Source organism: Vidua macroura, chromosome Z (genome assembly GCF_024509145.1).
Source record: "Vidua macroura isolate BioBank_ID:100142 chromosome Z, ASM2450914v1, whole genome shotgun sequence".
Lineage (NCBI taxonomy): Eukaryota > Metazoa > Chordata > Aves > Passeriformes > Viduidae > Vidua > Vidua macroura.
This window is the reverse complement of record NC_071611.1, coordinates 885,671-901,497: the sequence shown is the minus strand read 5'-3', so window position 1 is coordinate 901,497 and position 15,827 is coordinate 885,671. Positions and strand designations below refer to the sequence as shown.

The following is a 15,827-nucleotide window of genomic DNA, read 5'->3' as shown; positions in this document are numbered from 1 at the left end:
GTGTTGTCCTAGGGTGACGGTGTGGTGCTTGTATCCCAAACCGTGTGTTCTGTTCCTGCCTGATATTATGTTCTGTGCCTTCAGGACTGACTCTGAACGTGAAGGATTGTTTTGTCTTGTTATCAGCCGGCTCACCTGCCCCCATGCTCTGTGTCTAGGAGAGGCTTGGCTGGCTTGGCTTGCTTGCTTTTGCTTTTGCTTCTGCTTATTAGTTAGTTTAGCTAGGCAGTCCAATTTTTACCCTGGACTGTTTCTTTTTCCCTTCCCTTTCCCGTTCCTGAATATCATCTGACCCTGCTCTGGACCTGGACCTGGGAAACACCAAGAAACACCGACAGTCTGCATTTTGTGACCTGCAGCAGCCATCCCCAGCGCCGGAGACTGATAGCTGGGCGACCACTCCCAGGAGAGACTTTCTGAATTTGTCATCTCTTCAGAACGGTGAAAGAGTCTTGTCATCTGGTGTTGTTTTTTGTATTGGGGAGTGTTTTGCTTGTTAAATAAACAGGTTTTTTTCCACTTCTCTCTGAGGAAAATCCTTCCCGAACCAGGTGGGGGAGGGGCCGTGGGGGGTTTGCTTTCTGAGGGCTCCTTCCGGAGGTCTTCTCCCAAATTTTGCCCTAAACTAGGACAGGTGTCCAGGAGCTGGGGGGGGCTGTGAGCAGGCTGTGCTTTCAATCAGGGCCTTTATTAATGAGCGACGTGCCAGGATAAATGGCTTGTGTGGCAAGCGGGGAAGGATGCTGGGCGAGGCGGGGGGCGCTGCCGTGGGAGGGTGCTCCTCCCGCTCAGCAGGAAACGTTCCTGGCACCGTCTCTGGGCCGGGACAGGGGCTGTGGCAAAGTCCGGGCCCTCCGAGGCCACCCCTGGAGCCCCGGCACGGGGAGCTGTCCCCTCAGGGGTGTCCTGCCTCCGCTCCCACGAGTTCTGGGTGGGTACAGTGCACGTCAAAAATAACAGCGGGAGGTGAGAAGTGCTGGGGGCGTGGGTGGGCAGAGAAGAGCTGCTCTAGCGGCGTCCCCCCGGTGCCAGGAAGTTGTGACAACCTCGTTCCCAAGGATTTACAAAGGTTGCTGCCTACGACGTGAGAGAGACTTCATCTTTTTTCTCCGCTCTTGGCAGTTTCAGGTCAGTTTAATGGAACAGAAGGAAAAGGGATCCTGCAAGGGAGTTGATGCTAAACTGATGACAGTTTGGGAAATCAAAAGCTTGGCTCTTGACTAGTTCTGCTGCCAGTGAGGTGCAAGGAGCAGGCTGGGATCCCTTGCAGCTGGTGAGTGGCAATGCTCGCCACCCTTGCCCTGCCTTGGTGGTGGGTGGGTGCCCCAATACCAGCATTAAATCAAATGTGATGTGAGAAAATGGAGGGAGAAGTGAATCAACTGTTATCTGAGGATGCCAGGGGGGCTGGGTGCAGCTGTGGGGCAGAAAGGAGGGCAGCAGGGACAGACTGTGCGGGCACAGAGCGTGAACAAGAGCTTGCAATACGTAAGAAGTAGATGGGTTGTGCTGTGGTACCTCTTTCTCCGCACAGACCCGGCCGGCCCCAGGAGCTCCATGTCTGGACATCACATCTGCTCACCACTCCATCGTTCTTCGCACCAGCTGCTCCGTGCCCTCCTCTGCCACACCACCCAGCCCTGGATCCAGGGCTGCTCCGAAGCCTCTCCCACCCCTGCTGCTGCCCCGTGCAGTTCTGCATCCCTCGCTGGAGGAGCTGGCAGGGCTGAGGGCAGTTCTTCCCTTGTGCCTGGCGGATCCTGTGCTCTGACATTTCCTCCTTCCAAGCGCTGCCGTTTCCAAGAGGCAGACTTTGTTAGGAGCTGTTTCCCCAGGGGACGCCCCCCGGGAGTGCCTTGGCTCGTGTCCTGGTGTCCAGCATGGTCTGAGCCCAGAGCCAGGGTCCCCCCGCTGCCGTGGGCAGGGCAGGGGGCCCTCACACACCGCTGGCTCTGCTCCACCGGCACCGAGCGAGCCAGGCCTGCAGCAGCAGCTGATCCCTTCTGAGAGGCACAACTATATATATATATATATATATATATATATATATAAACAATAAGTATAAATGTATTCACTTGGTTCTTAAATTCCCAGCTTCCCATGAGAAGGTTTAGAAATTTCCCAGCCTTTCTCAGCTTTAGAAAGTGTCTTTTACCTTTTTATATTCCTACACAACCTCAGCCCCTGAGCTGTCCTAAAGGTAAGGAGGCAGAGGAGGGTGAGGCTGCTGTTCGTGGTGATGTCCTCAGTCCCAGTGGGACCCCAGACCCCTCCCCGGCCTGCTCCTTGCGCCTCACTGGCAGCCAAACTAGTCAAGAGCCAAGCTTTTGATTTCCCAAACTGTCATCAGTTTAGCATCAACTTCCTTGAAGGTTTCCTCGTCCTTCTGTTCCATTAAACTGACCTAGAACTGCACCAGCACTGGTGCTGCAGCACCGTGACCTGGCAGGAGCAGGGTGGGGCTGCTTCAGCCCATGCACGGCTCCCCACCTGCACAGCTGCTTGGTAGGCACCGATATTTAAGTATCAATCTGATTTATAACACTCAGGGGAGAAACCAGAGTGTGTGTGAAGGATTGAACAGAGCACATGGCGAGTCGCAGCAGTTTTATTTCCCCCGACTGACACTCACAGCATTTTTCTGTCCTGCTGTTTTTAATTTCCACTTTATTCTTCTACATTAATGCGACTCTGGGGCAGTTGATCACACGTTGCTGTCACGCGTTTCCCTGGAGAATTCATCTTTTCCTGGTGGCAGCAGCGCAAAGGCAGAGTAGTTTCAGAGGAGTGGCCAACCCAGGGCTGGTGCAGCTGGACCCCTCAAGTGGAGCTTTACACCGATGTGCAAAGCACCACGCAGGCTGTGCCAGAGCTCTGCTAAGCGAGGCACCTCTGAGTAACAGGTGGGGCAAAAAAAGGTAGATGCGTTATTAAATGGCATTTTTGTTCTGTGTGCTGGAAATATAAACTGACCTTTATGAGGGCTTGAATATGAAACATGGGCATGGGAGGCTCGCTCCGCTCCGACCATCAATCAGCCTCTCCTCCGGTATTCCTGTACGTCCTTTTTCTGCACGAAAGGTTAGGAAGCCAAAAGGGCCTTCTTAAATGTTTCATGTTGTCCTTTTTTCCCTGTTTGGAGAGCTGCTCGCTCAGAGCAGTCTGAGGCTGAGGCAGTGTCTGAGGCAAGCGCTGTTGTACCCAGCTCTCTGTGTAGATCTGTGTGGCAGCTGGGCTGAAATCAAAGGATCACAGAATCCTTTAGGCTGGAAAAGCCCTCCGAGGCCATGGAGTCCAACCACTCCCCAGCACTGCCCAGGCCACCGCTGACCCCTGTCCCCAAGTGCCACATCCACACAGCTTTTAAATCCCTCCAGGTTTTGGGGACTCCACCACTGCCCTGGACAGCTGTGCCAGAGCTGGACAGCCCTTTCCATTAAGGAATTTTCCCAATATTTGATCTAAGCCTGCCCTGGCCCAGCCTGAGGCCGTTCCCTCTCCTCCTGTCCCTGTTCCCTGGAGCAGAGCCCGACCCCCCCGGCTGTCCCCTCCTGTCAGGAGCTGTGCAGAGCCACAAGGTCCCCCCTGAGCCTCCTTTTCTCCAGGCTGAGCCCCTTTCCAGCTCCCTCAGCCTCTCCTGGGGCTCCAGCCCCTTCCCCAGCCCCATTCCCTTGCCTGGACACGCTCCAGCCCCTCAATGCCTTTCCAGCCTGGACGGCGTGGTTCTCCGTTGGCTCTCATCTGTCCTGGCCCCAGATACCCCACAGCTCCCCTTGCTCAGCCGCCTGCTGCTCCCAGAAAGCTGGGATTTGTTTACTATGCACCAATTTATTTCATTTTCAATTTAAAATATAAAAAGCACGTGGGTTACAGCAACATAATTTGCAGCCTGCTGATTAATAATACAGCTGACAGAACAAAATTGGGCTGCGAGCTCGGAGTGCTGAGGAAAGCTAAAATTTAGTGAGCAGTGTGTGGATGTGGGGCAGGCAGCCTGCAGCTGGGAGAGGAGGCAGCCGAGGCCAGAAACACTGTTGGCTTTTTTAGCTGCCTCGCACACAAGCCCTGGCTCTTACATCCCCTTCCCCCTGCCCCGCCGCACCATCTTCCGTGCTCGGAGATGGTCAGCACTCTACTGGAAAAGCCTGTGAGGAAACTGATATGAGGAGAGCAATTCCTAAGGGATCCCCATCCACGCAGAGGGAAGGTAGCCCACACAGTGTTGATTTATAACGTGTTTTTTTTTTCCACAAGGGCATGGAGATGCTGCCCAGCAGACAGGCTTTAGCACCTCCGGCAATGTGGCCAGCTTTACACCAGTTCTTCGTTTCATAGGATTTGCTATGAAAGAAAAAAAAGAGTCTTTGCTCTCTGCCTGTTGTGTCCGGGCCTGTGAAGGCGTTGAAGATTCATCCCAGGGTGTGCTGGTGCAGGTAGGACCAGCTCTGCACCGTGTTCCAAGGGCTGACGGAGTACCAGGGATGCGTCTGGAAGAGGCGGTGTCGTGGGCGTCGAGGAGGATGTGCTGAGTGCGCTGTACCCGGTGGGAAACGACAGTGCCAGCCTGACTGGTGTCACTTCACCGGTGTCAGCACGCCCGGATCTGGCAGGGGATGTCTGAAACTTGCTCCTGATGAGACACTCGAGTCCCTTTTATTTTAGCAGCCAGCGATTTAACCCCCGGAGGAGGCTGAATGCATCGTGTAATTGGAGACAGAGGGATATTGTGCAAGACAAACATTTTGCAGCGAGCGTGGCAGCCTTTTTATACAAGCACGGTGAAATCCGGCCCTGGACAGGGCACCAGCCCCCCGGAGCAGTCTGGAGGTGCCCCCTGTGCCTTGTGCTTCTTGTGGCAGGGGTGAATCTCGGCTGCACGTGCTGTGACCAGGTGACGAAAATGCTCCCTCTGTCCACGACAACAAGCCTTAGAAATGGAGGTAGCGGAGATAAGCACCGTCTCCCTGAAGGCAGCATCCGACAGCCCACGCCTGGCAAGGCAGGACTAAAGCCACGCCTTCCCGCATTCGCCTTACCTGCGCTTGTGGCTGTCTCACACCGCGGAGGGAGAGAGCCCGGAATAAAAACCACAGCGCCAGGGTGAGGAAAAGAGATGGTCGCAGCTCCCGCTGCCGACACACATCCCAGGCGCCGGCTCTGCCGGCTCTGATCGAGCGTGCCAGGTCCCTCCTCAGCAATCACCAGGAAATTGATGTAAACACTCCGGCAGCTTTGTGAGAGCTTTCCTTCCCCTGCTTGAAAAGAGACACAATCCCTCGTGCTTGAGGATGCAGCACAGATTATCTAGTCAGGGGCCGTGATTATCTCGTCAGGCTCCGCGGTGTTTAATGAAGTTGTTTACCGTGCTGTCGGTCTCCATCCCGCCTGGAACCGCGCCCCGGCACCCACCGCAGGCCGGGTGGCACACGCGGGGCACACCCGCGGCTGCCAGAGCCCGCAGGAGGATGCTCCGCGGGGATGAGGGGTTAATCACCGCTCCGCACAGAGCCCCTTTGTGCCGGGCGCTGGGGACTGACCCAGCCAAGCCTCGCTGTTGCCAGGGCGGTGTGAGAGCCCGGGGCACTGCCAGGGTTTGTTGTTCACCGCTCCGGGGACGGCTGCCAAGGTCCTGCGAGGTGCTGCCCTGGTTTCCTGCAGCGCTGGTGACGAACACCCAAATGCCCCGTCTTTTCACCCAAACCAAGCTCGTACCAACCAAACCAGTGCCCGCCCCTGAGAAGAAAATATGAACGTGTTTCAGTGTTATTACTGCTAATTGCGAGAGGGAGTCACGGGGTCACAGAATGCACCTTGAAGGCCATCCACTTCCACCCCCTTCCACTGTCCCAGGCTGCTCCAAGCTCTGTCCAGCCTGGCCTTGGGCTCTTCCAGGGATGCAGGGGCAGCCACAGCTGCTCTGGGCTCCCTGTGCCAGGGCCTGCCCACCCTCCCAGCCAGCAATTCCTTCCCAATATCCCATCCTGCCCTGTCTCAATTTGATCCTTTATATTCCCCTTATCCTGTCACTCCATCCCTTGTAAATGGTCTCTCTCCATCTCTCTTGTCAGCCCTTTCAGGTCCTGGAGGGCCACAATTAGGTCACCCAAATCTTCTCCTCTCTGGGCTGAGCAATCCAATTGTCTCAGCCTTTCCTCACGGAGGAGTGCTCCAGCCCTCTGATCATCTTGGTGGCCTCCTCTGGCCTCACTCCAGAACTCACTGGCCCAGATTTTCAAAGAGACCAGCCCGTGGCCATGCCACAAGCCAAAGGGCTGGAGCCACGGAAGGAGAGCCCCCAGATCCCTGCCTCACTCCCGGGCAGGGCAGGTGCCAGGAATGCTCCCATGGCACGGGGTTTGTGTGCCAGGATGGCCACTGATTTTCTCTCCACTTTGTCCTTTGCTGGGCCACTCCCGGGCTGGAAACCCCTGTGCTGAGGGCCAGAGCAGGATCACAGCGCCGGAGCCGGGCATGTCACCGTGTGTTTTGCTGCAGTGATGTCTTGGAGCACCCCGCCAGACAGCTGCCCCGTCTGAGAACACCCTCGCCCAAGCTCCCCTGTATTCCGGCACTGGGCTTTGCCTGGAGGGCCCCAGGATGCCCTTAAGTGTCCCCGGCGGTGCATTTGTCACCTGGGGCCAAACAGCCACGGGAATAACCTCCACACTTTGCACAGAGAGCGCACGGGGGCAGTTTCCCTGGGAGGTTTTAACAATAACTGCTAATGCTCCTATTCCTCTTTCTGCTCTCCGTTTCCACCCTTCCATCCACAGAGCAAGAGCTTCTATTAAACACCTTCCTGCTCACGGGGCAACTGGATGGGAACATTCATTTTAATCCTAGACAGCAGAACAGTAGAGTTACAGATTACTGTGCCACCAGAAATTGCTTATACACCTTCATTTCCTCCCATGTAATTCCCTGGGAGTTTTAATTTACGGGGCCATTTTTTATTTTTTTCTCGCCACTTCCCTTGCATCAGGCAGGGTTCCTTCAGCTCCAACAGAGCAGCATGCCTGTCTGGAGGGGATCAATAACTATTGAGCTGTCACGCTTCCTCCACTTAGACTGTTGAAGCAGCTTCCTTTAATTGCTCTTTCGCACTGTAAATACAGCGAATTTTTTTTTTCCTTTGAGGCTGCTCAGTGGGTGAAGGCACCCTCGGGTAGGAAGAGCTCAGCTGCCTCACCTGTGATCCATCACACCCCCCTCCGCTGGGAACACCTCCGGAGCGCAGGGACGCGGGGACGCTGCCAGAAGGGTCCCACAGGGACGATGGCTTGGTGCAGACCCCGAAACCCCCAGGTTAAAACTGATAAGCGAATGCACGTTGGGTACGGGCAGGGGAAAGGGCAGAAAGCCCAGCCGGGAGGGTCAGGGCGCTCAGCACCCTCCGCTGCGAGGGATGCCCCGAGGTGGGGGCCAGGCGGGGTCCCCCTCCCTCGGCTCCTCACAGGGGCTGTGGCAGAAGAGGGGAGCCAGATCCCCGCCGGCGGCGCCGCCAGGGAACCGGGAGCGGATCCCCTGGGCGGCTCCTCTCGGGGATGGCGAGGGATGGCCGGGCACACCGGGCTCCTCTCGGGGATGGCGAGGGATGGCCGGGCACACCGGGCTCCTCTCGGGGATGGCGAGGGATGGCCGGGCTCACCGGGCTCCTCTCGGGGATGGCGAGGGATGGCCGGGCACACCGGGCTCCTCTCGGGGATGGCGAGGGATGGCCGGGCACACCGGGCTCCTCTCGGGGATGGCGAGGGATGGCCGGGCACACCGGGCTCCTCTCGGGGATGGCGAGGGATGGCCGGGCACACCGGGCTCCTCTCGGGGATGGCGAGGGATGGCCGGGCTCACCGGGCTCCTCTCGGGGATGGCGAGGGATGGCCGGGCTCACCGGGCTCCTCTCGGGGATGGCGAGGGATGGCCGGGCACACCGGGCTCCTCTCGGGGATGGCGAGGGATGGCCGGGCTCACCGGGCTCCTCTCGGGGATGGCGAGGGAGGAGCGGAGGGTCTGGATGGCCTTCGGCGGCTCCCCCCGGCCATAGCCAGTGGGACCGGACCTCTCCGTGCCGCTCCCCCCGGGGATGGCGAGGCCGGTCCGAATCCCCGGGGCGGCTTTTACCGGGGACTGCAACGGGGGAGCGGGAGGAGCAGGGGGAGCAGATCCCTGGGGCAGCTTTTCCCGGGGATGGCTAGGGATGACTGAACGGACCCCCGGGTGGCTCCTCCCGGGGATGGCGAGCGCGGTTGGCACCCCTCCGGCGGCATTTCCTGTGAATGCCGAGGGATGACCGGACCCCCGGGCGGTCCCTCCCCGGAACGGGTGGGGGGACCCGATGCCGGGGGCGGCTTTTCCCAGGGATGGCGAGGGAGGACGAGACCCCCGGGCGGTCCCTCCCCGGAACGGGTGGGGGGACCCGATGCCGGGGGCGGCTTTTCCCAGGGATGGCGAGGGAGGACGAGACCCCCGGGCGGCTCCTCCCGCGGATGGCGAGGGGGGAGCCGACCTCTCCAGCGCCTTTTCCCGGGGATGGCGAGGGATGCCCGGACCCCCGGCAGTGCCTCCCGGGGATGGGGGCGGGGGGGGGTTCGCGGCTGCCGGCCCCGCCTCCCGCAGGTGCCGGCGCGGCGGGGGCCGGGGGTGACGTCAGGCGGGGCGGGCGCGGTGCCGGTGCCGGTCGGGCCATGGCGGAGCCGAGCGCGGCGGCCCCGGTGAGTGCGGGCGGCCCCGGCGCTGCCCCCGAGCCCCGCCGGGCGCTGCCGCTGAGCGGGGGCGGGCGGGGGGGAGCCGGGCGGGGGCGGGGGGGGGGGGCGGATCCGTGCCCCGTGCGGGACCGCCCGCGGGAGCGTCGCCGGTGTCGCCTCGTCCTTCGCGTGCCCCGGAGCCCCTTGCCCGGCACAGAGGGATTCAAACCCGTCTGAGCGCCGGCTCGCTGCCTGCGAGGGCGAGCGGAGACGCGGGCATTGCTTCTCCGCGGCTCTACACGGGCTCGGTGCGTCTTTGTGTGTGTGCCCTGTGGGCTTGTTCGGGCGCCGTGCGCCCGTGTGCGCCCTGTCTGTCTGTCCGTGCCCGCCGGTCCGTGTGTGCTCTGTCTGTCTGTCCGTGCCCGCCGGTCCGTGTGTGCTCTGTCTGTCTGTCCGTGCCCGCCGGTCTGTGTGCCCTGTCTGTCCAGGCTGTGTGTGTCTGTGTGTGCCCTGTCTGTCCGCGCTGTGTGTGTGTCTGTATGTGCCCTGTCTGTCTGTCCGCACTGTGTGTGTCTGTGTGTGCCCTGTCTGTCTGTCCGTGCCCGCGGGTCTGTGTGTGCCCTGTCTGTCTGTCCGCGCTGTGTGTGTGTGTCTGTGTGTGCCCTGCCTGTCTGTCTGTCCGCGCTGTGTGTGTCCGTACGTGCCCCATTTGCCCACATGAGCCCTCCGTGTCCGTGCGTGCCCTGCGAGCCCACACGCGCTCTGTGTGCCCATGGTCCCTGTGGGTCTGTACCGGCCGGCTGAGTCCGTACGTGCCCCGGGGGCGTCTCTGTGAGCTGTATCCATCTATCCGCAGGTGCCGTGACGGTCTCTACCTGCCCTGAGCGTGCACATGTACCCCATGGCTGTGTAGATCCTGCGTGTGCCCACGGGCAAACCCGGTGTCGGCGTGCCTGGCGGGTCCCCCGGACCCCCTTCCCTGTGCCCAGAGAGAGAAAATTGCTTCTCTCCCTCTGTCCTGCTCCAAGGCAGGCTGCGGTTGCTCTCAGTCAGGTTTATTTCCTCTCACCTGAGCCAGACCCTCGGGGGGAGGTGGCAGGTGGTGACAGCCCAGGCTTTAATGGCGTGGGACACGCCTGGCGTGCGAGGAAGGCGAGTTTGGCTGCGGAGATCCATCCCGGGCTGCTGTGGTGTGAGGACCAGAAAGGGGGAGGCAAACCTGAGCCTGGCGTGGCAGTGGCTCCGCTGGGCTGTCCCCACACGGCTGCCCAGAGGACTCCTCCACCCCGAGGTGTGGGGCTGGTTAGGGCAGAGGGTCCCCAGGCTGCGGTGTGCATCCAGAGCTCAGCCTTTACTCACCCCGACTGCCGGGGCGTCGGAGGTGTTGGGGCGCCTCTGCCTGCCTGGGCTGTGTGCCCGGGGACACGGTGCCCACAGGAGGGGATGTGCAGTGTCCAGGGTTTCCCTCGTCCAAGCAGCTGGCTTGGTAGTGGACACACAGATCTTGGCTGCTGCCGAGGGAGGGGGTCCCGGTCTCTGCAGTCAGCTCTGTGCTGCTGGCTCCTCACAATTAAGACACGACTAATCCTCTCTGGCGCTGGGAACTTCCCAGCAAACCAGAGTGATTTTTCCGTCTCCTGGTCTGAGCAGGATCCCAGCCTCCTGCAGAACGAGGCCTGGGGACAGGCACATCTTTTCCAGCCCCTTGGACGCGGATCGGGGCGGGCAGCTCAAACCTGCAGTGCCCTGACCTTGTTGTGGCTGCACAGGTGCCCCTCAGGTGGAAGGTGACAAGCCCCGTGGAGGTTTGTGGGTGAAGGACTGCAGGGAAAGGGAGGTCAGGACTGTAATGAGGAAACTGCAGGAATAAGGGCCAGAGCTGGACTTTTGAGGATAAATCCCACACCCAGCAAGAGAGCATCAGCATTCCCCATCCCTACAAAAGAAGAGGGGGCAAAGGGATACGATAATCCCTGTTCCACTGATGCCCTTGTGCTTGGGAGAACCAAGTCTGCCCTGCCCTGGCTTTGGAGCCAAAGAGCAGAGTCGGGCTCACTCAGGGATGTTAGGGGTGGGTTTATCAGTGCTGGGTTAGTGGTTGGTGGTCTTGGAGGGCTTTTCCAACCTAAACGAGTCTGTGGCTGTGATTCATCGCAGTCCTCTCCCTCCTGCAGCTGAGCCCAGCCTGTTAGTAAGGACTGATAAAACCTGAAATCCCAGGCAAATCACCCGCGTTTGGAAAGAATGACAATGATCTGGGAACACCTCGGCCAGCCTCACGCTCTCAGGGCCGAGTCCTCCATGCAGAGGAGGATTCGTGTTTGTCTCTTCTTTACGCCTAGAACAGAGTCGTGAAGACCTGCCTCCAGGAGCTGGATTCACCCTCACCCTGCTCCTGCCCCCTGCGTGCTGGGCTGCCGGGCAAATTCTCCAGAACTGCTGTTCTGGGCTGAAATACCCCTCAGCTTTGCAGGTTGCATGAGACAACTGGCTTGCAGCTGGAGCTGCCTTAGTGGGTGCTGTTTGTTTGCCCTTGCCCAGGGGTCTGAAAGGATCCGTTCCGAGCTGTTCCCCACCAAACTGGGGGGACAGGCACCTCCAAATGAGGCTTGTTTCCCTCTCTGGAAAGCCTCGTATGCAGGCCAGGCAAATGCCTTTCCGGGCGCTGCTTCTGATTTGGATAGCTGAGCTTGAGAGGTCTAAATTTAAGCGAGATGAATCTCACCCGGCGCTTGCAAACCGTGGTTTTCAGACTTTTCGCCTTGATCTTTCCTTTTTTTAGCATGACCCTGCTGTTCTCCTACCACTCAGGACTCTTCCCAAGCATAGAAAATGCCTCTGAAACTTTCCACACACACCCCCCCGCCCCAGGTGGGAGGTGTTGCAGAAATGCAACTGCAGGGAAGCATTTGCAGCTCATCCTCCTTGCAGACACAGAAGCCCGGGTTAAACAAGCAGCCTGTTAATTTTGTGTTAATGGCTCTGAGCAATGGCGAGTTCCCCCCCCCCGCCCCGCTCCTCCACCCCCTTCCTGCCTACCTTGTGTCAACATTTAATTGCTCTGACTCTGGAGAGATGCTATCTCATTTCAAGGTTGAACTTATCTAGTTTTGGCTTGCGGACGGCGGGGGGATGTTGCCGTGTCCTTGTCGCAGAGGTGGCTCGTCGCTCCCTGCTCCTTGCCCGCAGTGGCGGGGTCACCTCCACACCCGCTCCTCAGGAGCCCGAGGGTGCTGTCCCCCCACACCGCGGGGTTCCTGCTCCTCCTCGCGTGGTTTTTGTGGCACCCTCGGGATGTGGCTGGCGTGGCCGTGTTGCCCGGGTGCCCGTCTGGGCGCAGCCATGGGTGTGAGCTCGCTTTTTTGATTCCTTACGGACGTGCTCCCACTGCCCCCCCCCCCCCCCATCAGGGACCAGCCGCTCCGGCTTTGTGCTGATGCCTTGGGCGGGAGATGCTCCGTGCTTATCCCAAACGCTTTCCTGGCTCTGGCAGAGGTCTCTGTCCCTGCCCCATGCATCGCCCTGCTGCACAAAGCCGTGGTCTGTCCGACCGCGGCCTCACCGAGGGGATTTGGGCCGCCGACCGACCATCCGTGAGTTACCGCGGCTTTTCCTGCTAGAGACTTCCATTGAATATAATCCCACGGAAGGAGTCAGGGGTGAGAGTGGGCAGTGACAAAAACCCCCGAGGAAGGTGCATGGCTGCTGTTTCGGCAGCGGGCAGCAGCCACGCCGGGGCTGTCTCAGCGCACACCTGACGCGTGTGGTGTTGGTTACACCCGCTGTGAGATTCATCCTCGGGATATTACGTGCGCTGGAGAAGTGTGGGCAAACACTGTGCCGAGGCAACAGTAATGTCTTTAGATAGATAATAAGTCCCCTGAATAGATCTAATTCCAGGAAACTCAGCTGGCTGATTGGAATTGTATTTTTAGTCTCCAGTTCGCGTATTTACCTGAAATTCCTGTCCTGCTGTTCTAGCTGGAGCTGGCCCCGGGTTGCCTGCTGCTCCTGCCTTTTACCCAAATACTGTGACTACACAAAGTTTCCGAGTTCCACCAGTTGGTCTGAAAACGCTTTATTTTGGCAGATGTCTGGCAATACTGAAATTTCTGTCGTTAGGGGGCTTTAAGGGGTCAATTAAGGGGTTTTAAAGCAGGTTGCACTGGGGGCTGGTGGGAAAAGCCCTGCTTTGGCACAGTGGGGTGCACACGGTTGATCTGTGCGCTCCTCTCGTCCTCTTTGGCAACTGTTTCCTCAGTTTTACTGATGGTACCTAATAGTGAATCTGGCAGACACCTAATTCTCTGTTCCTAGCATGCTTAGAAAGTGCCTTATTTTTCAATTAGTTCTGTTGGCTGTACAGATTTAATGGATTCCTTTAGAGGTCCCCATCAGTCACCGACACTGGACATTTCTTTTCCAGTGCCATTTCTCTCTCCTCTCCTGTGCCTAGAAAGATCACGTTTCCATGCATTTTCCACGTCTCATTTTTGCCAGAATGGCTTTTTCATTATTTAAATCCTGCCGCTTTTCCAGGCTTGTGACTTTTGGGATCTTTGGTAGAAGCTTTAAGCAGGTTCCTTGCTTTCACTGATGCCAGCGACTGCTCTGGGCTTTTTTAAATTTGCCCTTTTAAAGTCATACGCTGCTGCCGTTATTTTGGGCTCGCCGTTCCTGTGAGCAGCAGAGAAACAGAAAGTAACAGAAGAATTATAGACTTGCATTAGACATGGCAGTCCGTTTTGGCCTCGTCCCTGGCACGCAGACCTGCTGCCACTCCATGGACAATTAACGCTGAAACGTGACCCGTTCCTTGCGCCAGCAGCGACTTCTCATCCCGAAGATTTGCGAGCTCCCCGGGTCTGGGATCAGTTCCTCACCAGTTGTTTGCATTGTGGCATTTTTATTTGCCTTCCCCCCCCCGGCTGTGTGGATGTGATGGATGGTGGCAAGGTGTCCTTGTGCACGCAGAAGAGTGAAGTTCAGCGCTTGTGGCGTTTGACTGTCTGACACGGCTGGGGAAGGGAATCACGTACTCCACGCGGGAGAATTGTTTTGGCACGTTTGTGCCTCGATGTGCTGCTCTCCCAGGTGGCCGCGGCACCCCTTGGACCTGGCCAGGTGCTGCCAGGCAGGCGTGGTGCCGGGCGGTGCAGCCCAGGCTGGGCTCCGGGAGGCCACCGAGTGCTCCCCCCCTGCCCAGCGCCAGGCTGAGATTAAACACTGATCTGCTTCCAGGGCTTTCCAGGCAGGATTGCCTGCGAGGATTTACAGGAGCCGATTTCAGCCCAGCTGAAAGGTGCCAGGGTGACCTTGCCATCACTCCCTGTCCCCGGGGCTGGACCGGCAGCGGGACCAGCTCACAAATCTCCCCACTGAAGGCTTCCCCTGGCTGGGAGGCTGCGGGGGGAATTAACGCCGCTTGTTCCTGCAGCACTTTCCACCCGAGCCGAGCCTGTCTTTAAAAAGCAGCCGGCGTGGTTGTGCTTGGAACAGGCAGCTCGGTTTCTATATTATACACAGCGCTCATCCCCGTAGGAAGCCGGCCAGCCCACGCCGCTGCCGCAGCCCGGAGCCGCCGGCTCTTCCCGGCTGCTCGGGGCGTTCCCGGGAGGCAGGGAAGGAGCGGGGCAGGGAGAGCTGGGTGCGTGCCCCCCGCGCTCCTTGGGGCACAGCTGTCCCCTCCCGGGCCGGCCACCCGCACCCTGCCCTCGTGTCCTGCGCCTGTGCCCAGAGCCGCCTCGCCTCACCTGCCCTGACCTGCCGGATAAACATCCACCTCCTGCTGCCCCGAGCCCTGGCTCCGCTCCCGGCCAGCCACGGGCACTCCGGGTCCCTGTGATCTCCCGGGGAAGTGGTTTGGCCGTGTCACAGCCCCTCCGAATTCGGGGAACAGCAAACAGTCCCCCCGAGCTGAGTCCTGTTGGTGTCCATCTGTCCCAGCTGTCTGGATTGTTTGCTCAATTTAATTCTTGGCTACACCTGATTTTACAACGGGATTAATTTCATGGTAACGGATACACCTGCAACAATTAGCTATGTAAACCAAGATAAAAGGCCAATCAAATTTCATGTTTTGGAGTGCAGGCTGCTTCCAGCTGCAGGCTTCCTAAGCCCTTCTGAAATCCCTTCCCAGAGGAAGCTCTGCAGGTCATCTCCAGCCCCTGAGGGAGGCTTGCTCCTCTGTGTGAGAGAAATGGGGCTGGGAAGTGCGGCACTGAGCTGGGGAGGCTGAGCCTTTGGCAACAAGGCTGCTCCCCCTTGCCCACCTCTGGCTCTGTGATCCCTCTGACAGGAGCTGGGGGTGTTCCCAGCCCCAGGCCGGGTGCTCCAGCAGCTCTGGAGGCAGGGCCAGGTTTGCAGCCAGGCTGGAAATCCCCCTGTGCCAGCCGGCCCCCGGCCGGGCTCTGTGCTCCATTAACTGCCCCGTGCTGTGGAAAGTTCTGAACCATCGCAAAGCGCCTTTGGGTAAAGGTGAATTAAACCCTTGGCCGGCTGCGAGGGAGCAGGGCTGGAAACGCGAATGTGGGAACAGGTCCCGGCTTAAAATTACTTCAAGGACAGAGGGTAGGTGCTGGGCTTCTCGGGATCTGATCCATCTGGGACCGGTTCCAATTAAAATGAGATCAAGGAGAATGGGAGGAGGGAAAAAAAAAAAAAGCAGTTATCTTTGCATTTCTGTCGGGACTGCAGCACGAAGTGTTGGGTTGGGTTCAGTGCTGGGCTCCTCTCCCCACTCCCCATGGGTGCCCAGTAAGGTTGGTTTGCTCCTGGTTTTGTTCTGGGGTTGCTGTGGCTGTAATTCCCACCCTGCATCCCGGGAAAGGGAGAGGCACAAAGATGGTCAGAGGATGGCTGGCAGAGCTGGGGCTGTTCAGCTGCACAAGAGAAGGCTCCAGGGAGAGCTCAGAGCCCCTGCCAGGGCCTCAAGGGGCTCCAGGAGAGCTGCACAGGGACTGGGGACAAGGCATGCAGGGACAGCACACAGGCAATGGCTTCCACTGCCAGAGGGCAGGCACAGGTGGGAGATTGGGAACTGGGAATTGCTGGCTGGGAGGGTGGGCAGGCCCTGGCACAGGGTGCCCAGAGCAGCTGTGGCTGCCCCTGCATCCCTGGGAGTGTCCCAGGCCAGGCTGGATGTGG

The 15,827-nt window shown here is 59.0% G+C and overlaps 1 protein-coding gene across 1 annotated transcript in view; it reads left to right on the top strand.

Moving 5' to 3' along the window:
• Nucleotides 1-8,658: 8,658 nt before the first annotated feature.
• MAPK4 (mitogen-activated protein kinase 4) overlaps nt 8,659-15,827 on the top strand; it is a 55,178-nt gene continuing 48,009 nt past the window's right edge. The window contains exon 1 of the mRNA XM_054003114.1: nt 8,659-8,708. The gene's annotated coding sequence lies outside the window, so the exon portion shown is untranslated. The remainder of the gene's footprint in view (nt 8,709-15,827) is intronic.